Below are 23,337 nucleotides of genomic sequence, written 5' to 3' on the forward strand. Positions count from 1 at the left end.
TGGGGGGTCTTCTGTCATCTGAAGCCACATGTAACAGTCACAGTAATTGTCTTGATCAAGTTTATTTGATACCAGGGAAAACAAGAACCAGGGGTCCTTGCTTGGTACCCACGGTTGTGTTTCTGGTCAGAATCCCCAGCTTGCCCGGGCTGTTTCAGTGCCACGTGAACTTGGGAAGGAGGTGGAGCAGGCGGCCCACGCGGCCTGGAGACAGAGGAGCCGGTCTCCCCTCTGCCCTTGCCCCTGGCGGCCCAGGGCAGGCCTTGCGATGACGGGCTGCTGGTGGTGGAGGCCAAGGCTGAGGAGGGAGGGGTTACGTGACCTGTATTCTGTGACATGGTCACATGTGGGTTTTCTTTTTCAGTTTGAAAAAATGACTGCTTTTAGTCTTCCCTCCAGTTTCACTTTAAGGTGGAAAATGAAGACTTTATTCATAAAGTTGAGCACAGTGACCTTACAGTCTTTTTGAAAGCAACAGTTGATGCTTTAAGAACACATCTCAGAGAACTCCAGTAGATAAAGCTAAAAAAAAGAGAACGTGTTCAGGGTGAACTGCGGGCGGGACCCCAAACTGTACTCTGTCTCTCCCAGAGTGTGTAATTGCTGAGATGGGTGGATGTAGGACCCCAAGCACCCTGGGGACCGAGGTCCTCAAATGACAGCAGAGGTCCGGGCTGAGCCAGGAGCAAGTGGCCTGTGCCCTGGCGAGTGGAGAGCCGCGAGGGTGGGAGTGGAGCCAGGAGAGGGGTGGGAGACTCAGGCGGGGTCTGGGAGGCACTGGCTGTCGCCGCTCAAGGCAGGGACACCCCTGAACCTCCACTATGCAGCCCCCACAGGGCAGAGTCGTCTGGCAGCCAAGGGTCGAAGTTAAGAGGGCAAGTTCGCAGCAGGTTGAATGAACCCCTGTACCCACTGTGGGTTCATTTTAAGTGCCTGGAGCGAGGTGGGTCAAGCCCTTGCTGAGCTCGAGTGAGGGAGTCAGTCAGGGAGGACCGAGCTCAGGGTGGGAGTGAGGGGCAGCTAGCATGGTGAGTCCTCCTCAGCCGGGTGGGTTCTGGGGACACCCTTGAGTTCAGGGCTGCCCTTTCAGTAGCCCCACTGGAGGCTTGTTTGGGGCTTAAAGGGGGGCAGAAGCCCACTTAGAAGACATGCTCATTCCCAGGGGTGGTGGTTTCTGAAGGAGTTTATACTGGTCGGTTCGACTGTGACCCAGTACCTTGCAGGGTCATGTTTGACACGGGGCCTGAGCCGTGGGCACAGCCTGCCTTCTCCTGCACTCCACGCTCAAGTGTTGTCTTTTTGGCAGCCCCTCCCCCCTCTCTGCACCCTTGACAGTGGGCCTGAGCCCAGCCCCCCTGTTGCCACGGAGCCCCTTGTGACTGAGTGGGTTCCAGTTCTGGGCTCCTGGGAGACGTGCCGGAGGCAGAGCCTTCATGCCATTTGGTGGTCATAGTGTGAGAGCAGTGGTCATAGTGTGAGAACGGTGTGTGTGAGAGTGGTGTGTGAGAGCAGTGTGTGTGTGAGAGCGGTGGTTGTAGTGTGAGATTGGTGGTGGTAGCCGAGGTATCCTACCGTGAAACAGCGGTTGCCCCCGAGTGGGGGGCTTCCCCCATCCGCGAGGATGGGTCGCAGAAGGGCCCGCCTGTGGGCGTTATTCCAGCGCTGCAACCCCAAGGCAAAGGCGAAGACTAGGAAGGACTTGGCCTCAGCCCACGTCCTGGAAGCAGAGCGGCCTGAGGTGAGAGCAGCCAGGGGCTGGGCCCATCAGATTGGCCCTCACCCGGCGAAGCATTGGGGTTGTGTTTCATTTTGTTAGCATGGTTGTGGGCCCTGCCGGCCAGGGCGTTCTGGCCGTAGCGGGCAGGATCGACCCCAGCAGGTTTACCTTGTAAGAGGTTGTGCAGTTGCTGTGTGGAGGATGGGCGGGGGCCCCACAAGAAGGGAAACACTGGCTGGAGAAGTCACTGGGGCACGTGGACTGAGCTATAGAGTCAGTCCTTGAAGCAGAAAGTCTAAGCCCCTTAATGTCTCCCTTCTTGCAAAGAAAGGATATACGGGCTGGAGGAATCTCGGGGGCATGAGGATCGAGCTAGAGAGTCAGTCCATGAAGCAGAAAGGCTAAGCCCGTTAATGTCTCCCATCTTACAAAGCACAGACCAGTGTGTCCAGTATTTTAATGACAGGTACCTGCTGCTTACGTGTATGACATACACCCTCATAGCTACACATGTCTACTACATGCCTCTTACAAGTGCTGGGCACTGTTCTGGGTGCTGAACACTCAGTATGTAGTAGGGGATAGTAGCCCAGGATTTTTTAATTTCTGCAAAGAAAAAGAGAAGAATGAAAGACTCCGTGTGGTTCAGTTTGAGCAAGTTCACCACGTGGACGGCCCCGCATGCACGCAAATTGTGGTAAAGTACATCTAACATAAATTTAACATGTTAACCGGTTGAGTGAATGACTGGGTGGCTTCCGTGGAGTCAGGCTAACAGATGGCTTTGAGGTGCCATCCGCCTTTTTCCCAGAGGAACACTCCAAAGCCTCGTGGCCTTGTAGACCTTCCTTTTTTTCTTCACTCTCCCCAGTGGCTCTAGGTCACTGGTCTGTGTGTCGTTTAAGAATCTCTTTATCCACTTTGTTGTTAGGTTTACGTTTTGGAAAGTTTCTCAAATGTCCCTGGGTCTTGAGAAGGCAGGCTTGGATTCCAGGTTCTCTCCTGCCACGTGCCTGCCAGGTCGAGGTGGAGGCCGAAGGCCGGTCTGAGTTGTGGTGGCCTGTGTTGTCTTGGGGTCAGTGGACCCCTCTTCTCTGGAGGGGCATGGAGATCCTTTGTGTGGAGCCTGGAGAGACTTGACAGGGTCAGTCTTCACAGTCTCGCTCTCTTTTTAATTTATGTTTGCATTTAGTTTCTCATTGAACTGTTTTCTAGGAGTTTCCAACTCCTGAAGAACTACACACATGGAGGCAGCAGCTGCGTGAAAGACAAGAGGAGATCGCTCAGCTAAAAGCTGAAAGAAACAACACCAGGGTCAGTAGGGGGATTCTCACGTGTTGACATTTGCCCCGTGGGGGTCACCGCTGGCCTCCGTGTGCTGTCTTTAAACTTTGTCTGATTTTCAAGTCATTTTTCACATCTTCCCACTGAGCAGACCAGGGTGGATCAGTTCGGGGTTCTCATAACCTTGCTTCAAATTTCTGATGAGAGCTAATGTAATTTTAGTACATATGAGGGGGGAGTTCTCTTAACTTACATTTTTGTCCACGCTACACTTTGTGTGGGATCTTAGTTCCCCGACCAGGGGTTAAAACCCATGATCCTTGAAGAAGTGTGGAGTCTTAACTACTGGACCCCTGGGGAAGTCCACTCTAACTTTCGACTGCACTGGCGGGATTCCGACGTGCCTTAGCATGTTTCCGGGTATAGCGTGAGGCTGAGAGGAGTTATCGGCCCGGAATTCGAGCATGAGGTTGAAGGTGTTCCTTTGGCCCTGCCCTGCAGCTGCTGCTGGAGCTCCTGGAGCGCCTGGTTTCCCGATGTAGGCCACCCGTCGGGATGACAGCGCGCAAGCGGCAGGCGCAGTCCCCAGCCGGCATGACGAGTGAGGCGGAGGTGCTCAGGGCGCTGAAATTGCTCTTTGAACACCACAAGGCCCTGGACGAGAAGGTACCAGCCATCCGGCCGTCCTGGATTTGTACACTTGCTGCCTTGTTAGGTGGATGATGCACATATTTATGTAACTAGTTGAGTTTTGAGCGTCTTGAATTCTTGTATATACATTTTTTTTCTGTAAGAAGTCAGAGTCATGGTTAAAAAGCGTTGCCTGCGTACATGCTCAGTCATGTCCGAATCTTTGCAACCCTGTGGGCTGTAGCCCACCACGCTCCTCTCTTCATGGGGCTTCCCAGTCATGAATACTGGAGTGGGTGGCCATCTTCTACTCCAGGGAATCTTCCTGACCCAGGGATCGAACCTGCCCTCTTGCATTGGCAGGCGGATTCTTTACCACTGAACCACCTGGGAAGCCCCCAGTTAAAAAGTATTCATTGGCATGAATGTCTCAAGATTTATTATATTCTGTATATCAACTTGCAGTTAAAAACTGGGTAATAATTAATTTAGGATAACATTTTGTTCTCTCAAACTTAGAATTTAAAGCTGTTAAACTTAGAATTTAAAGCTGTTAACAAGCAGATTCTCTTGACGTTAAGATCAATGAGAGACATTAAAGGTATTCTGTGACAGTATCCATGTATTAGGGTGAGTATACACTAAGAAATGTACTAACATATATACACACATCAACACACGGTGACTCGGCCCCTTTTATTTGAGTTGAGAGCGTGATTACGAGTAGCACTCGAAAGGTGTAGTTTGTTAGAAGAAGAATTAGGTGCCACACATAAAGAGGTAAGTTTGATCAGTCTTTGTGTAATTTCCGTGAAGGGTTTGTCATTTGAATCCTTTCATTTTAAAAAAGAATGAAGGCTGTAGTGGTGGGCATCAGATGTTATTTATCTTTCTGATTGAGGACCCGCCCACCAGGGTTACTTTAATGACTAGTAAACTAGACTTGTGGCTCAGAGCTGCAGGATCTCTTAAGTACCCCTTTGTCCAGTAGAAGACAAATTCTGACTCGAATCACCTGGTGGTATTCGGGATGGATAGCATCACCATGTATTTTCTTTTTATGTTGTGTTTTCAGTTTAGAGTTGAGTTTTCCAGGTGGAGTTTTGTTGTCTTTACTTATTTCTTTACTCTGATTCAATGTTTTGGTTTTAGCAGATGATTCTTTCAGAGGAGAATAACCAGGAAAAGATACTAACGGACAGGGTGCTTGATGTACATCATGAGCAAGAAAACATGCCAAGCGCCAATGGAAAGGCAAGTCCTTGGTCTCGCTCTCTGTCTGGTTCTCGTCTTACCATCCAGTCTGTGCGGGGCTGTTGGGACCTCTCACCAATGCACCATGTAGGTCTGAGCGGCCGTGAGGGTCCTGTGAGCTCCCAGAGCACAGAAGGCAGTTTTGACCTCACAGATTGCCCGGAAGTACTGTGTTCCCTCCCTCCCAAAACCAGGCTGTGTAAGGCTTCCTTTCCCCCTTAGAGACCCTCGGACGGCTTGGCGAAGGAGACAGAGCTCCAGGAAATCATAGAGAGGCAGTTGCGGGAGCAGAGGCAGATGGAGGAGCGCCTGGCAGCCCTCTCTGCCCATGTGAAACATCTGGAGGAGGACCTGGACACGGCCAGGAAGGACCTCCTCCAGTCCAAGGACAGGAAGAGAAAACTTGAGCGGGACGTCCGCGAAGTGAGTGACTGCAGCTGTGTCTGTTGTCCTGAGGTGGAATGTGGGTTTCTTGTTCTCCCGGGGATCTCAGCCTTGGGATGGCTGCGTGAGTAAGAGCAGAGCACTGGAGAGACCACAACTGGCTGCCTCCCTGCCTCTGCATCGAGGTCTCTGGGGTAGAAGAGGCCTGGTCCAGGCAGTCCGTTGGCAGTGGAGCAACACGAGGGCAGCCCTGACGCTGTGCTGCACCCTGGGTGTGGACTCCTCCTTTCCACAAGTTCTAGGGGGCCCACTGTGTTCCTTTTTTAAAAATTCATTCATCCATTCATTCATTTATTGGCGTATAGTTGCTTTACACTGCTGTGTCAATTTCTGCTGTACAGCAAAGTGAATCAGTCATCTATCCATCTACCTATCTATTTACGTATCTGTCTCTCTTTTAGATTTCCTGCCCATTTACTTCACCACAGAGCACTGAGTAGACTTCCCTGTGCTGTACACTAGGTCCTCACTCGTTGACTTCCTGTGTAGTATCAGTGCTGTATATATGTCAACCCGAGTCTCCCGGTTCATCTCCCCCCCCCACCCTCCCGCAACTGCCTGTCGAATATGTTCCTGATGATGCTGAAATTTGCTTCTGATTCACTCAGGCGAGTCTGGTGACACCTGTGGAGCCCGTTCTCTCGGAGAGATGGGAGCATGCTGTGTGGGCTCTGCTGAAGGAGCTTGCCTGGCCATCTTCTCGAGTTTTCTGAGGTTCCGCTCCGTGAAGGGATGTGTGACAGTGATACCGGCGGTCAGACAAGTCGAGTGGTGTTTGCTCACGCTCAGATCCTCAGGCCCGAGCTGTGTAACCATGTGGAATCGTGATGTCTCTGGCGGTCGTGTCTGCGGGTGTCATGATTTATGAGAAGCTCCCTAGCGGTCACTGTGAAAACAGAAGAGTGCTGGGGACTCAGGCCTCTCTTCCTGTGAGCCTCGCCTCTCCTCTGTGCACAGACAGACAGCACCCACCCTGCCTACACCCTCCCCTGTGAGACTGTCTCAGAGAGAACCCCTCCAACATGTGGTATAGCAGGTGTACTTGTTTAGTAGCTTGGTGTGAGTAATTCTGTGTGAGAACTCAAAACAGAAATATTTGCACAGGTTTGTATAAGCTATTCACACTACTCTTTGACAACAGGAGATTAGGTGTCAGAGTTTAATACGTATAGATCTCTAGAAAAAGCGTTTTCAAGACCTTACACTTTTAAAGTTAGGACTTTGCCCACATTGGTTACTTAGTGACCAGGGAGGGACCTGAAGTGGATTTTGAGGTGGCGGACAGGAGTTGCACCAGCAGCAAGTTCTGGTCCTGGTTTGAGCGTTTCATCCATGTGGTGTAAGTCTGCTTTTGAAGAACTAGGCTTGAGAAGGCTGCTCCCAGTTGTGTACAATTTGACTTCTGTTTCCACTCGTTAATATGCTACTTTAATTCTGAGGAAATTGCATGAGACTTTTCCAACTTTTACTCGAGGAAACGAGCCTCAGAGCTCCCCGTTGGATCTGTTGAAGGTCCCTCCCTGTTCTGGGTCAAGCCCGCCTGTATGGTGTAGCAGACAGAGGTCCTGACTTCATGCCAGATACCTTCCCTCCTGGAATTCTTGCAATAACAGGGTAGTTTAGTATACTTTTCGTTTGCTGTTTGGGTTTGTTATGTAGAAAAGAAGCTTGGTCAACCAAGTGGCTGGACAGAACGTTAAGACAGATGGGTGCCAATCGTGGCAAATGTGACCTTTGGGATAGGCGCATTTTTGCTCACGTCCGAGAAAACTGCCGTGTCTAGGACTTATATTTTGAGGACGTTAACTTTATGTTTGATTTGAAACTTAGGACGACATCAATGATAAACTTGAAAATGAAATTGCAAATAAGGATTCTAGGCATCGACAGGTAATGGCCTTTCTGAACTGTGTCTGACTTATATAGTAGTGAATTCCTGAGGAAGGAAGGTAAAGATCTTTTCATGTGACTCCCACATTGGAAATCAAGTCCCAGTGTAAAGTTGTTATGACCCTAAAATACTGTGTTCAAAAGTGTGGATGTACATCATGGTAAATCAGCTGTACTGGAAGGAAATACATTTTTAAAAAATTGCGGGTGACTGCAACTTACAGGTTTGCATTATTTGGGACTTGGTTTAACCATTTTGTGGAATTCCATTCCTGACTCTTTTGTTTTACTTGAACGTGAATCTGTTGGCTTGTTAGAGTTTTTACCGAAAGAGTAGAGAGCAGCAGGGAACTTCACGGCAGCTGGCTGCGTGTTGGGAACTGGGGTCACTGTGACAAAAGGCAGGGTTAGAGCTCCGGTCTGATTAGGGTTTCTACTTCCTGTGGTTTGGTGAGCCTTACTCGCTCCTGTTCCCGAGTGGTCTCAGATCATCAGGATTTAACCAGGAAAACCAAATCTGGCTTCTCCAAAACAAAGTGAGTCAGTCTGGTGTGTGCCAAAGTGTATCATTGTCCCCACCACAAAAATTAAATACTAGAAAGCCATTGAAATGTATGATGGGGAATGCTAACTAAAAGCATTACGATATACAAAATAATGGCTGTAAAAGGCAGATCAGAAAATACTATGTACCATATGCTATTGTTTTCTGAGGGTTTTAAAGCACAGCATATTGTTTGTGTACGTACATAGAGGAATACGCACACAGAAAAAGTAAGAAAGCTGCTTAGAAACAAATGCTAACCTCTCAGGAACCTGAGCTTATAGATACTTTAATTTTTTTCTTTTTTAAAAAAGAATCTGTCTGTTCTACATTGAAAGTTTTTCAGAGTAAGAAGATCTGTTAAAAGAATAATCGTGCATTTACAAATACTAGTTGACTGGCATTTCACCAGGCACGCTCTTATCAGGTCTGTATTTCAGAGGAGATGAAAGCCATATTTTGGCTTACATGCCCGTAGCCATCTGCGGTCAGTAGGGTTCCCTCTAAGTGATGATTCTGGTGATGTTTTAAGAAGGGTCCGTAGTGAACCCTTCTTCCCTTAACTTGTCAATAAGAATGAATAAGCTTCTACAGATCTTCTTTAATATATAAGAATTTGTTTTATTTTTTTTAAGACGTCCTTGGGGAACGTTTAGGAAAAGCAAATACTCTGGCAGGAGGTGTTCTGCTCACTGAGCCCAAGCCCAGGAACACTGAGAGAAAATTTACCCTGACGGAGCTTCCGAAACAGAATGAATCCACTAGACACGTGCATTTAGGTTTTGTCTCAGCTTGCTTAAAGCGACAGTGGCTACACCTCTCGGCCTGTTTTGATCCTCTGCTCTCCCTTTGTAGACAGAGGATAAGAACCGCCAGTTGCAGGAGCGCCTGGAGCTGGTAGAGAAGCTGCAGCCGAGACTGCGGAGGGCAGAGACGCTGCCCGAGGTGGAGGCGGAGCAGGCGCAGAGGGTGGCCTCGCTCTCCAAGGTGCTGTTCTGGGTCCCTGGGGGGCGGGCGCAGGGAGGGCCTGTTCCCCTGCTCTCCCACCGCGCCCCTGCCCGTGCTGCTCAGTCCACACAGGAGCGCAGACGCGGGGGTCGTGCTGCCCGTCTGAGATGGGAGCGCTCCCTGAGTGTCAGGCAGGCCCCACTTCTGCGTCATCCCTACGTTAATTTCCCTCCAGTTTTGTCCCGAGTTGTGTGTGTCCCTAGGACGCTTCAGCTCCGAGTCACTGCTGCTCAGAGTTCAGTCAGCCACTCAAAGCCTAGCAGGATAGAGACCTAGAAAAATCCCATTCTCGTTTAAGAGATGGCCAAAATAGCTCTGTAATGAACACAGTTTTAAGTCATTATCCATACACTTGTTAAAGAAGTCCCAGCAGGGCACGTGCAGACCCGAGGCCCCACTCCCCACTCGCCGTCCCCAGGAGCCCGCGGGTGAGAGGCCATGTCCGTGGGATGTGGCGCTGCTGGGGGCATCGACCCCATTGCCAGCCAGCCAGCCACCCTGTCCTTGTGGCGGGAAAGGTGTTGCCCTGCGCTGCCGGTGGGCACTGGCTGAACATAGAGAGTCGGGCCGGGTCTGTGCTGACGCGGCTGTCGGAAGCCTTGCCAGGAGCTCAGTGAGCGCCCGAGGGGCCATCACGTCGCGGGAGGCTGCCGGTGTCCCGTGCTCGCCGACCCTCCCAGAGCAGGGTCACTAACAGCCGCCAGGGGGCACCCTTCTGCTGTGATCTTCCTCTCCAGGCTTGGTTTCTCCTCTCCCCTGGCATCTCTGCTGTCCATCCCCAGTCGGCCTTGTAGTCCGACCTTTTGTCTTCCGGAAGCTCTACCACTCAGGAGGCTAAACGGTTCGAACTTCCTTCCCAGCTTAGGAAGGTAGAACGTGTGCCTCGCGTTTGCTGCTGTCTGCTGCCCGCGCGGGCTCGCCACAGGCAGTCCGAGGAGGGAGCGCAGCGGCCGTGGGTGTGGGGCCCGGGGCACGGGGAGCACGTCTCCTCTCACGAGCTGGTCACCAGCACCCTCCGTGAGCCATGTGTCACACACGAAGCCGCGCAGGCTGTGTGAGCAGGCATGCGGGCGTGCCCCCCGCGAACCCAGGGCCCGTGGTTCGCACAGAGCATGGCCCGCTTGCCGCCCCTGCGATCACAGCCCGCGTGCCGTCAGGACAGGGTTGTTGTGAGCGGAGCTGACGCTGTTCTTGGCCGACAGGCAGGAGAGAGAGACACAGCAGCATGGAGGATAGGCTGCGCCAGATGGAGGCCCAACTGGAGGAAAAGAACAAGGAGCTGCAGCGGGTGCCTGTGCTGACGGGGAGGCGGCGTCTGGGCAGGAGACGTGGCTTGGGCGGGGGCCAGCACTGCCTTTCTCCACCACTCCCGTCTCTGGCATCGAGTGTGTGCCTGTGTGGCCCCATCTGCTGATCCGGGCACCCACCTCCTCGGGAGCAGGGCCAGAGGTGGTCGCCCATACGCAGTGGACAGGAGCCAGGGCCTCCCCACATTCAAAAAGGCTGCTTGTTGCTCTGACCAGCCAGTCCGGGGAGCTGCTTGGGATACAGGTGGACCTCACGACTGCCCCTCAGACAAACCTGGGGTGCCAGCCCGGGGCCCATGAAACTGAAGGCATGGCGCCCAGGTGTGGAGCCTGCTTGCCTCGGACGTGGGGCTGGAGTCCCACATGCCAAACCGCTGGTCCAGACACGGTGTGTGTGTAGGATGGCTGCCTCTAGACAGGAGAACCGCAGTTGTGCTGCGACAGAAGGCGCATCACGACAGGAAAGGGAGATGGTGGAGGCTCGCGTCACCGAGTCCTGAGAGAGGTTTCCCGGAAAGGTTGGCCACACGGCAATACAGACCATCCAGGAAATGGAGTGGGGATCCCGGGTCCAGCCTCACATGTCAGTACTGTCCCCACCATACCTGTGTTCTTGGACTTGGACTGCAGAGCCTCACAGGCGGGCTTCCAGGGGGCAGTGGTTCTGACTCCCATCATGCGACCCGCGGTGAGGCGCCCTCCCTGCTTAGGCGGAGAGCTCAATATCTCCCAATCAGGGGTGCACTTCTTACTTTCATAACTGCTGCTCAGAGGCTGTTGAGATCGGGATGCTGTTTATGACTAGACTAAGCCAATTCAAAGTCAACTTTTGTTTTGCTTTAAAAATCTTTGAAGGCCGATGCCTTATTGTGGAAGCTGTGACAGGTTTTGTTTCCTTGGGCTCAAAAATCACTGCAGACGGTGACTACAGCCATGAGATTAAAAAATGCTTGCTCCTTGGAAAGCTATGACAAACATAGACAGCATATTGAAAAGTAGGGACATCACTTTGCCAACAAACCATATACTCAAACCATATACTCAAAACTATGGTTTTTCCGGTAGTAACGTATGGGTGTGAGTTGGACCATAAAGAAGGCTGAGCACTGAAGAATTGATGCTTTCGAATTGTGTTGCTGGAGAAGACTCTGCTTTAACAGAAAATAAACTTTTAAAATGTATTACGATGGAAAATTGCAAACATGCACAAAAGTGGATGGAGTAGTATAATAAATACCCATGACCCGTCCCGTCAGTTCATCTCAGCAATTTCTCATACAGAGCCAATCTCAAATAGATCATTCTTTTGTCTTCTCTCCATTTTTTTTTAATACAGTAGGTTCTGAAACAGCTTTATAAACCTTGAAATTGATGCTCATTTTATAAAACACAGACTTGGCAACTTTGTTATTGCATTTAAAAATTGTTTGAGGTAATTATTTCCAGTTTTTTAATATGAATTTTCATATTGGAAAAGACCCTGATGCTGGGAAAGATTGAAGTCAGGAAGAGAGTGGATGACAGAGGATGAGACGGTTGGACGGCATCACCAACTCAATGGACATGAGTTTGAGCAGATGCTTAGCAGAAGTCGAGTTACGTTCTCCTTATGGCAAATCCACTGCTGTAACACGTATAGCACTTCTGGTTTTGAACACTGAATGTGTTTGTATTATAGATGGATTTAGAGTGTGTGGCTGTTGTGTGTGGTTCAGAATTCTGAGTAGTCCTTTCTGGATTCACCCAAGAGCTGAGACAAAGCGTGAGCCATTCACGTGGGCTGTGCTGTGCGTCAGAAAGATAATACGAGCCACCTACACAATCTAAAATTTCCTAAAAACCAACGGGCTACTCGACGTCCTTCTTTCACCACGAGTCTTGAAATCCTCTGTGTGATTTCCACATCGGGCTTTGCAGCAGCCTGTCTCACGTGCTCAGGGGCTGCACGAGGCGAGTGACTGCCATGGCCGACAGCACAGAGCTTCCAGGTTGAGTTGAGTGACTCACAGACTTGGCCCGTTTGACTTGTTTTACCCCATGAGCAAGTGAAGTGGGCTGTAGAGGAATGAATGTGAGGAATGCAGGTGAGCTCCATGGAGACAATTGAAAGCAGTGAGAGGAGGGAGGGCAATAGAGTGAGTCGTGTCCCCCTGACCCGAACCCCCCGCCTGAAGTCCAGCTTCTCTCTACAGACTTCATCGTTGTTAATGGCTTGCCATGTTTCCTCCAGAGAAACCTTTTCTACACCTGAGATGGAACTTCCTCCTCATTATGGTTTATAAGGGTTAATATTGTTCTGAGTGTTTCCATTTGCTAGGGACTCTTAGAGAACATTTTCTCAGAATTAAAATGTTGGGAGTTGATACCTACTCACGTAACCTGTTCTGCACATTTTGGTGCAAGTCACTTGACATCCAGAAAGCAAGCGGTGCAGGCTGTGTCATTTGCTGTTTCGTAGGACCAGCTGATTCTAAACCTGGAAACCCTGAGAGCCGAAGTGGACCAGACGAGACTGCGAGGGGCTCCCTTCCACCACAGGTAGGCTGCTCCCCCGGGCAGCTCCCCTCAGCGCTGTCGAGTGTGACAAGGGCCTGTCTGGTGTGTGGACAGTATGACTGGGTGTTGCTCATGGTCGCACCTCAAGGAGCCTGTAGCTTCGTGGCCAGCGAGAGGGAAGAGACAAGCATCGTTCCTTAGGGTCAAACTTGGTACCACGGAGTGGTAGTCACAGGATTGACAACACTCAAAACCACAGGCAGAGGTTTGGAAGTAGGGGGCCGACCAGTTGATAAATGGGCGTATTCATTTGAGGGGCCTGACAGACTGTGACACCGATGTTTCTGAAGAGTCGCAGAAGGTTAATGACCTGTAGTCTTTTGACTGCGGTGGGAGGAATCACCTGGCTTGTGAATGAGGCGAGCAGATTACTGAGCATCCTGCTTTTTTCTTCCTCGTTGTTAGAGGGGCGGTAATTCTTATTGAGTATTTAAATGTTTCTTTGGCTTCTTCACGGAAAACGGTCACAAGTGAGAGAGAAACTCTAGCAAAGGTGATTAAGTGCTTACTGGTGACATTCATTCATCTGTAGGAAATCGACTACTGCTTGCAGCCTGACTTAGGAGACAGTTTGGAGCCCATACGCATATTTCTGTGTTTGTGTGCTTAGGGGATCCTCGCAGTCCAGAGCCCCCACCCAGCCTTCTTCTAGAGAAAAGGAGATGTCATTTGAGACAAAGGCAGAGCCAGAAACTGGTCCTGTGTCTGAAACCACGGCGGGTGGAGTTCAAGGAGAGCACGTGCCCTGTAGAACAGGAGGGGACGTGGCCGGACTTGGTGGCAGAGCTCCTCCAGGGTGAGGGGCTGGGGCTGTCAGAGGTGGGGAACCCCTGCTCCCGGGGTGGACGAGGTGAGTGTGAGGAGGACTGCGTAGACAGTGGAGGAAGAGGAGGTGGACACGGCCTCCTCCTCTTGGGGGTTTTTGGGTAACGAGGAGGGACCTGGTGCCAGGACCCGAGGCCTGACACAATTGGGGGCTTCAGATGGAGAAGCCTGGGGCCTGGTCACCAGTCCCGTGTGTGTCAGTGAGAGTGAGAGACGAGAAGAGGAAGCAGCCGCGGGGCAGGAGGAGCCGCTGTGCTCTGAAGACAGTGGGCCACAGCGGCTGGTGCGAGGGAGGGGTGTCTCCAGGAGGCAGCTCTGGAGGGGTCACAGCAGTGACTTAGCAGCACAGGTGGGGCCTCGGAGTGGGGCTTGTGGGCAGTGTGGGCTGGGTGGGGGGCACTGTGCTGCCTCAGGAGGGAGGGAGTGGGGACTGAAAACTGGCTCCCAGGCAGGGCAGGCACGGCGTATTTGGTGGGACCTCCCAGAGGAATTGGTCACCTTGTCTCTGAGACCTTCTCCCGGAGGAAAGAGCTTCGGGTGAGGAGGGGGAGAGAGATGAAGGCTGCACCCCGCGAGGGGACTGGGAGGCGATGGTTGGGGGGCGACCCAACCCGGAGGCCTCTGTGGCCCTCAGAGGACCCTCGAGGGCCCGCAGTCCACAGCGGGACTGTGTCGTACCCCCCACCCAGTTCCCAAGTGTGCTCTAGCCCCAGGCCCTTGGGTGGAAGTGGAGCAGAGAAGGGAACAGTTCTGTCAGGAGGGAGGGGAGACGGGAGGGAAGACAGGTGTGGCTCCGGGAGATTCCAGACTTCCATCTCCTGTGCAGCACAGTGTTCCTTGCAAAACCGTCGAGCAGAGCAGCGTGTGACCCCGAGCAGGCTGAGCTGGTGGTCGGCCCTGGCCACTCTGCAGCGTATGGGGTGTCCTGTCCTCAGAGGAAGGCCCTGTCTCCTGGGTTTAGGGACTCCTGCACGTGAAGGCACCCCCCTCTTCCCAGAGAGAAGACTGAGCAGAGCCCGGGCGGTCCTGCAGTGCAGGCGGCTCACAGTCAAGGCGGGGCCGCCCTGCCTCCCAGCAGGCCCCTGCTGAGTGAGCTCCTGGCACCTGCAGGCCCAGGCCTTAGTGCTCAGGGCCTGAGCATCTGTGCTGGACCTTGTTCAGCCCAGAGTCCGGTGACACGCTCACCTCTGCTTTAATGGGAGACACCAATGGTGCTCAGCTCCGATCTGTGGGTCTGAGGCTTTTCTGCTGCGGGTTGTCTGAGGCGCCTTTAAAAACACTGAGAGCCGTGCAGACAGTGTTCCAGGCAGACCGGTGATTGTGATCCACGGACTTCCCGTGGGAGAGGGAGGTCAGAGCAGGCGTGGGCCGAAGGGGAGGTGGGGTGCCAAGGGGAAAGCAGAGCAGGTGCAGGCCCTGCCCTGGGACCTGTGAGCGGGCTCCAGGGGGACCCTGGACGCCCCAACCCCAGACAGCCGATCCTGTCCTAGTCAGCTCCACACCCTCGCGTCAGCACTGCCTTCCCCACATACAGGAGTTTTCCAGCTGCTGGGGATGAGCCCTGAGTGTCTGCGGAGCAGTGGGCGGCCTGTTGCTATTGGAGCCAGGAGGGCAGTGCCCTCCCGGGGGCCCTTTTGCTGTGAAATTGCCGATCTTCCAAATGGACAGGCTTTGGCCCGTCTGACAGAGTGAGCTCTCTTTTCTTCTAACAGTGCTGCTCTTTGCCGTGTGTTTCAGCCGACCCCATTTGGGCAGCGCCCCGGACCTCAGGTTCCCTGTGGCGGACCGGCCGGCAGACTCCTTGGGCAACGGGGCGGTGCTGTGGTGCCCCCAGAAAGGCCGGCTGGCAGCGTTGCACGATGAGCCATCCGAGGCAAGGACCCCGCCGCCCCCTTCCCATCCCTGGTGGGCACCTTGTGAGGCACCTGCCCCCTCACACTGTGGTCCTGAGGTGGGCTTGGAACAAAGCGCTGATAGGTCGCTTTACGTCTTCCCATTTTCCTTTTTCTGGCTAAGAGTTTACTTTTAAGGCATGCTTTTTTTCCTTAACCAATTTTAATAATTTGTGGCCTATTGTGAGGCCCAGCATGGTACTAATTAGCACAGTTTTGAAATCGTCCTACGAGTAAATGGATACACATATCCATCAGCTTATAGTGAGAGGAATTCTCATTGGAAGTTTAAGTGCCTTTATGTTTTCACCTCATTCATGCCATGTATTTGTTCATACATGTCTCTGTTTTGAGCTTCCACATTCAGTGAGCAGTTAGTTTGGGCCAGACATGGTCAGAAGTAGGACTCCAGCAGTGAATTAAAAACCGTGTGTGTTCTTTATCCACTGCTACGTAACGAATCATTGCAGAGCTTAGTGACTTCCCAGGGAGCAGCTCACAGTCCTCAGTGCCTGTGCATTGTAGCAAGCGGGCCTGGTTCAGGGCCTCCTGAGGGCACAGACGCGGGAAGGCACCCCAGGGCTGGATGGCAGGCTTTCAGACTCACCTGGCTGCTGGGGACAGGCCGAGGTCCCTGCCGTGTGGCTTTCCCATGGCCTGGCTTTCCTCGGAACACCCTCTGAGAGCGAGAGTGCGGGGTTTAGCCCGGGGCCCTTCACGCCCTGGTCTGGAGGCCGCACACCTTCACTTATGTTTGCGAGAGTGAGCTGCTAAGTCCTGCCTCGCTCAGGGGCTGAGCAGGAGTTGCCCCTTCTGCCTCTTGAAGGGAGGAGGATGGAAGAATTTGTGGACCCCTTTTTAAACCTGCGCAGCCTGTTGAACAGTAATGAGCAGGGAAAGGAGACCAGAGTGCCTGAGTTGTCCAAGGAGGAGGGGACGATCGTGTGTAAACAGGGTGGCCAGTGAGGTGACACCAGGAGGGTGACCTTGAACCAGAGACCCGGAGGCAGGAAGAGAAGTAGCCACTCGGAGATAGAAAAAGGGTCATGTCAACCAGCGGGGACAAGGGAGAGAGCGGGCCGCATCAGGGAGGAGCCTGGGCTCAGGCCTGAGCAGCTCGAGGCCAGAGCCTGTTTCCTGAGGTGAGGAGGGCTGCCGGGGCGGGGAGCTAAGAGCCGGGCCTCAGCCCTGTTGAGGTGGACGAGCCCATGGGGTGTCCCGGGGACGTGTCAGGAGAACAGCTGAGTGTTCCGGCCTGCATCCGGGAGAGGACTCATTCAGCTCAGGGTGGACTTGGGGTCATGGGCATACAGATGGCATTTAAAGGCACGAGCATGGTAAAGTCACCAGGCAGGTGCCGGTGGAGAGAGATGGGGTGCAAGGGTAGAGCTGTGGGGCATCCTGCATTCCAAGGTTGAGAAGGGGCGCAAGGGACTGAGGAATAACCGCAGGGAGGGCAGGGCCTGGAGCCCAGGGAGAGACATGCTGGGGGGGTGTGTCGTGGGGGAGGGCAAGGAAGGGAGGGGGCTTGGTAACATGGGTTCCTCGAGCCCCCGGGGAGTTGCCCTGCAGGGCGGGGCTCACCGCCTGCTGGCAGAGAAGTGGAGACCGGGCGGGGAGGGGGACCGTAGAGGCCACTCCCAAGGAGCTTTCAGAGACCCGCAGTGGGCGCTGCAGGGAGCCCTGGAGGAGGAATCTGCTGGTTCCCCTTGTGCGATTGGAAGGCGAGAGAAGGGAGAGGACATGCCGACCGGGCTGATGGGGGTGAACCCATAGGCAGCTGGTTCGCTGGAGCAGAGCAGGAATGATGGCAGGTGGTCCTGGAGCCAGCGAATGGGGTAGCCCAGCCCTGGGGCGGGGTCGTGATGAAGACAGGAGGCGAGGGCCCTGGCCACAGGGGACAGGGAGCCAGCAAGCCAGCACCTCGAGGCTGCCCCTCAGTTCCTTTGAGGTCATGTCTGGGAAAGAAGGCAGGACCTGGGTGACAGTGTGGCAGGGGGGCGTTTGCAGAGACAAGGGTGTGAGGTGTGAGAGCGGGAGGGTGGCACAGGGCACCGCAGGCACAATCCCATGTGTCTCTGATGACAGAGCCAGCCTTGCGGTGCGAGGAGCCATCCCCCAGAACAGCCCAAGGGCCTGTGTCCCGAGAGGAGAGCCGCGGAGGGGCTGGCCCTCCCGTCTCCTGGCTGCCCCTGCTTGCGCCTCTCTGTGGGTGTTCAGACCAGCCTGGGAAACGGAGGACTGGGAGCCTGCGAGGACGGCACACTCTGGTGAACTGGTACCAGTGATGACCGCTGATAGGGACCCAGCGGCTGCCGAGCTGAAGGGTTCTTTTTTCTTATTTTCTTCCAGCCTGGCTGATGGAGGCATGGATGTATTTTTGTAATTTTCGGTTTCTGTCTCTGACTCCATCAGCCCACCCTGTGAATAACCTCATAGGATTGCCTGCCGTCCACGCTGAGACCTGGGTGTCACCAGGCCATCTAGGAACTGGATTCTCCCCCTGCCTGTTTCTTGAGTCCTGTTCGCTTAACAGATGGCAGTGTCTCATGAGCATGGCCCATTTATCCACAGTCAGGGCTTCCATGTAAAATTGGGTTCAGTTCCTGATAGACTTGAGCTGCCCTGAATGTCGCTGACGAGACGTGGTCCTCTCGTGCCCAGGTGCAGACCCTGAAGGAGCAGGACTGGGAGCGCACGCAGCAAGCCAGCATGCTGGCCGATGTGGCCCAGGCGTTTGAGAGTGACGAGGGCATGTCTGACGAAGAGGGCGACAGGGTCACCCTCTTCAGCTCGGCCACTCAGCTGTCGCCCAGCAGGCAGGCCAATGCCAAGACTCTGACCGTGATGATGCAGGAGCAGCTGGACGCCATCAACGAAGAGATCCGGTGGGTGATCCTGAACTCAGGTCCCCAGAAACTCGGTTTCTCTGAGGAGCTGTCTTCTCCTAGGGACGTCTGAGTGTTCCATAGTAAGAAACCTGACCTCAGGTCTGCTTCAAGAATTTTCAGTTTTGAGATGGCCCTTGATTACAGAGCTCGGGCAGCCGGGGCGTTCTGTCCACGGTGTGGTGTCAGCGCTCTGTGGGGGTGGGGGGGGGCGGCGTTGTGGGGTGTCCCCCCTCAGCTCTGAGCCCCAAGGTGGGTGAGGTGCCGAGGCGGTGTCCCCTGCGGCCCGTGGACCCTCCTGTGTCCCTCAGAGCCCCCCACGTTCTGGTGAAAAGCCACCTGGTGAAAGCTGGGGTTTTGGGGTTGGCAAATTCCCACTCAGATCTGCCTTTTCCTTTTTAACTTAATGTAGTATGAAGATTGGCTTGTTGTAAGACAGTGGTCCAAGGACATGTGTTTGAGTTTTTCTCATCTCCTCAGTATATTTAAGATGTTTTCTTTAGACACCATCTTGGCAGGTATAACAATTTTCAAAACAGGATAGAATCCAAAGGCCTGCCTCGTGGTGAGCAGGGGGCCTTGGGTCTGGGTGCAGCCAGGTGGCTGGGGGCCCCGAGGCCTGCCTGGTGCCACACCTGCCCAGCTATGCCCGTGTCCCGAGTCCACGTTCAGAGTGGCCGCAGGCCGGTGACCCTGCACAGGACCAGGCAGAGCTGCTGCTCAGACTGGTCTCATCACGTCAGCCCAGGCCGAGGTGCCCGTTCCTGTCGGCCGAGCGCGGGGCTCCGGGGGAGAGGCAGGGGGTGAACGGGACAACCAGCAAACGCAGGTGGTGTCACCTGCCCATTTCACACCAAGACAGACAGCTTTGTGGGCCGTGTTTGAGCACAGACGAGCTCAGAAAGATGGTCTTTCTGCGTCCCTGCAGGAAATATGGAACGGTTATAGATTAATATTTTTATTTTTACAGCAAGTTTTCAGGTAAAAGTGATTTTTCCTTATGCGACAAGTTGACTTGATGTAAACGGTCAATTCTGTCCATCAACTTGTTATCAACAGTGAAAAACTTTCCAGATGTATGAGTTGAAGTGAAGCTGGAGTTTACTTCCTGTAAGAATCTTGTATTTTAATTTGAAAATCATTGTATTTGCATAATCGTATATTTAAACTGCTATATAAAAACATCCACCACACATTAGGGGAGAAGAGCAGAAACTGTGAATTCTAGGTTAATGCAGCACATTGACATGAATCCAGAAACTCACACAAAGCTGGTGGAGAACTTCATCAAGTGATGCATTTGTATGTATACAACCTTAAAAAAAAAAAAAAAATGATCAACTCAGCACTTCATCTGGTCTGGAGACTTGTGTTTAGAAACTGCAGCTTGTTTGTGAATTGCTGTTTTGATTATACAGAGTTCCTGATTCCCAGCAGAAAAGACTTGAGGCACTTGACGTGCATCTCTGCCCTGAGAGCAGGGGAGGCAAGGGTTGTCAACTTGAGGTATCTCTTCACAGGAAAGAGAGTTGCCACCAGGGCCCCTTCAGAATGTTAGAGTAAATAAGTGAAATCAAGCGTGGATGGTCAGGGCCAGTTTGTAAGACTCAAGGCTAAGTTATTCTAAGTTTGAGAATATTCAAAAGAGGAAAGGTAGAACCTTTTGTCTGAGATGTTAATTGAGCAACTGTTTCTGGAATTTGCTAATCATGACACAAATTTATTGTCCAGACAGGTTCCTCTGCTGACAAAGGCAGGTGACGCCTTTTATTCTATTTTAGGTTGATCGAAGAAGAGAAGGAGAACACGGAGCAGCGGGCCGAGGAGACTGAGAGCAGGGAGGGCAGGGGGAGCTTAGGCAGCCTCCGTCGTTTTAAATCAGTGAGCTCCCTCAACCTGCTTCCCACCTCCTCGCATGCTGGCTCCTGCCCGCCCCTGCCCAAGCCCAGAAGGAGGCAGCAGAGCCTGGCGCAGGAGGGAGACCAGCTGGGCATCATGACTCTGGTATGTGACTGCCTCCTCCCTGCCGCATCCCTCCCCCAGCATGCTGTTTTTTGTTTGTTTTTTGTTTTTTCTCTTTATACCCAGAAGAAAATCAGGTACATTTGCTACGCTCAGAGGTCTAAAAGTTTTTAAACTGCCTCGTCTTTAATCATTCCACAATGGCACAGCGACAAATTAGTCTTGATATTTGGACCACCACTTAGCACGTCATCATGAACTCAGCCAGAGCCTGCCTCTGTAACGTTGGGCCTGGCCTTGTGCTGGGCACAGCAGCTGCAGGGAAGTTTCTGTTCTCAGGGAGCAGACAGCTTCGTGAAAGTAACCATAGGCAGCTCTCATGGCATGGGAAAGCCGTACAGCACATTTTCCACTGGGGATGCCTGGCTACAGGGTGCAGGGCATGCGGTGGGAACAAAACCAAGAATCTACATTGGTCTGCTTACTGATGGACCTGGCCACGCGCTCAGGCCAGCTCTGCGTGTGAAACCAGGTTAAAAGCCCAGGGCCCAGGGCCCTAGGGAAGACGTCGGGCTGCCTCACTTTTCCGAGTCTAAAACTGGGATGACGACCTAGGGCTTTTGGTGACAGAGTGTGTGGCTCTAAAGCACATGTTCCAGCTTTCTTGCGTGTTTAGCTTAGGTGTTGTGAGTGCATTGCTGTTCACCCCATGAAATCACGTGTATAACATTCTGCTTTGTAACTGGACTTGTATTGTCTCTTTTTTCTGTTACCACCCATTGCATGTTAGCTGCATTGTTAGTCAGCTTATAATTAAATTAACCGTGAATCATTTTAGCGGCCTGTGAAGTGGTAACTAGTCCATTTTGTGGTCTTTTGACACACTGTTTTTATAATTTGCATCATTGGCTAATTAGTTGATATTTAAAATTCTTTGACGATTTCTCTGTGGTTTCATGCTTGATTTCTTTCCGAATATTTGGAAAAGAACAGTTCTGCATGTTTTCCTTGCTGTTGGAGTTCTCTGACAGTGTGTCTGCTTTCATCATTGGTTTTGATTCCCTCTCTCATCCTGTTGTCTGCTTAGTCGTCATGAATCCAGATCCCCCCCCAGCCCCCGAGGCTGTAGTTTACCCATCCATCTCCCCTCCCCCGTCCCCTCACTTGCTCTGGTCATAGCCGTGCTGTGGTCCACAGCGTGTGTCCCCTTAGTCAGGTTTGTGCTTTGTCTTCATGTCTCATTAAATGGTGTTTTTCCCCCATAGCAGTAAGTTGAATTGGTGTATCACTATGCAGTTACAGGAGAAGGCAATGGCAACCCACTCCAGTACTCTTGCCTGGAAAATCCCATGGACGGAGGAACCTGGTAGGCTGCAGTCCATGGGGTCGCACAGAGTCGGACACGACTGAAGCGACTTAGCAGCAGCAGCATGCAGTTATAAGCATAATGTATGTAGATGGATCCTAAACTACATATCATGTATAATTCATAAATGAGATTGTGCTTACATAAAGAAATGATCCTCTTAAGTGTAGAATTAGTAGAGTTTTAGATATGCAGATAACATCACCCTTAAGGCAGAAAGGGAGAGGAACTAGAAAGCCTCTTGATGAAAGTGAAAGAGGAGAGTGAAAAAGTTGGCTGAAAGCTCACCATTCAGAAAACTAAGATCATGGTATCTGGTCCCATCACTTCATAGGAAATAGATGGGGAAACAGTGTCAGACTTTATTTTGGGGGGCTCCAAAATCACTGCAGATGGTGACTGCAGCCATGAAATTAAAAGGCGCTTACTCCTTGGAAGCAAAGTTATGACCAACGTAGATAGCGTATTCAAAAGCAGAGACATTACTTTGCCAACAAAGGTCCATCTAGTCAAGGCTATGGTTCTTCCAGTTGTCATGTATGGATATGAAAGTTGGACTGTGAAGAAAGCTGAGCATCAAAGGATTGATGCTTTTGAGCTGTGGTGTTGGAGAAGACTCTTGAGAGTGAGTCCCTTGGACTGCAAGGAGATGCAACCAGTCCATTCTAAAGGAGATCAGTCCTGGGTGTTGATTGGAAGGACCGATGCTAAAGCTGAAACTCCAGCATTTTGGCCACCTCAAGTGAAGAGTTGACTTATTGGAAAAGACTCTGATGCTGGGAGGAATTGGGGGCAGGAGGAGAAGGGGACGACAGAGGATGAGATGGCTGGATGGCATCACCAACTCAATGGACATGAGTTTGGGTGAACGCCAAGAGTTGGTGATGGACAGGGGGTCCTGGCATGCTGCGATTCATGGGCTCACAAAGAGTCGGACACGACTGAGCGACTGAACTGAACTGAACTGACACAATATCCTTTCTGTGTTGGTGCTTGTATTTAAGACTGTAAATCTCATCAGCTTTTGCACAGTTAATGTCTCTATTAGACTCGTTAAAAAAGTATCTTCTATGGTTAATAAAATGTAAAGACTGCACCTGCTATTGTGCTAGCTTTCATTCTTACATATTTTCACAGGGAACTTGCTTTAATGAATTTATTTTGAGAAGTTTTAAATCAAATTCTATGTCAGGATTTTACATTAACGTCCAAGAGGTGGTTAGATTTGTTCAATGTTAAACTAGGTATTATGGTAACTTCCTCATCTGTTAAATGACTAATTTAAAGTGTAACATGTTTTTGATTAAGAAAAGCTAACTTATAGAGAGATTTGGCTGAGAATAGACACCTGTTAAGGCCCTTTGTTGTACAGAATGCTATGCTTTAATAAATCATGATGTTGTAATAGAATGGTATCTTCCTGAGTAATAATTTATAGTGTTTCTCTAGTAAATCTCGAATAGCTTATTTAACTTCTGTGGTCAAAAAAATGTTCTGCTTCCAGTCACATTTCTCTAAATCTTCATGTCACTTACATGTTTGCCATCATTTTTGCTTTACTGTATTTGCCTCTACGGATTCTTGAAATTTTAGCTTCCAAGTCGCAATAAATCTGGTTTCTCTTCATTTCTTTGCATGCATCTATCAGCCTAGTGATTTAAGGAAGCAGCGTTGAAAGGTAAACTATTTAGTAATTTAGCAGGCCTTTGTTTCTCTGTGAAGTATTGAAGAGTCCTTATCGTTTAACGTGAATGAACACTGTGTGGTTAT

The sequence above is a fragment of the Bubalus kerabau genome, chromosome 23 (assembly GCF_029407905.1).
Source record: "Bubalus kerabau isolate K-KA32 ecotype Philippines breed swamp buffalo chromosome 23, PCC_UOA_SB_1v2, whole genome shotgun sequence".
Lineage (NCBI taxonomy): Eukaryota > Metazoa > Chordata > Mammalia > Artiodactyla > Bovidae > Bubalus > Bubalus kerabau.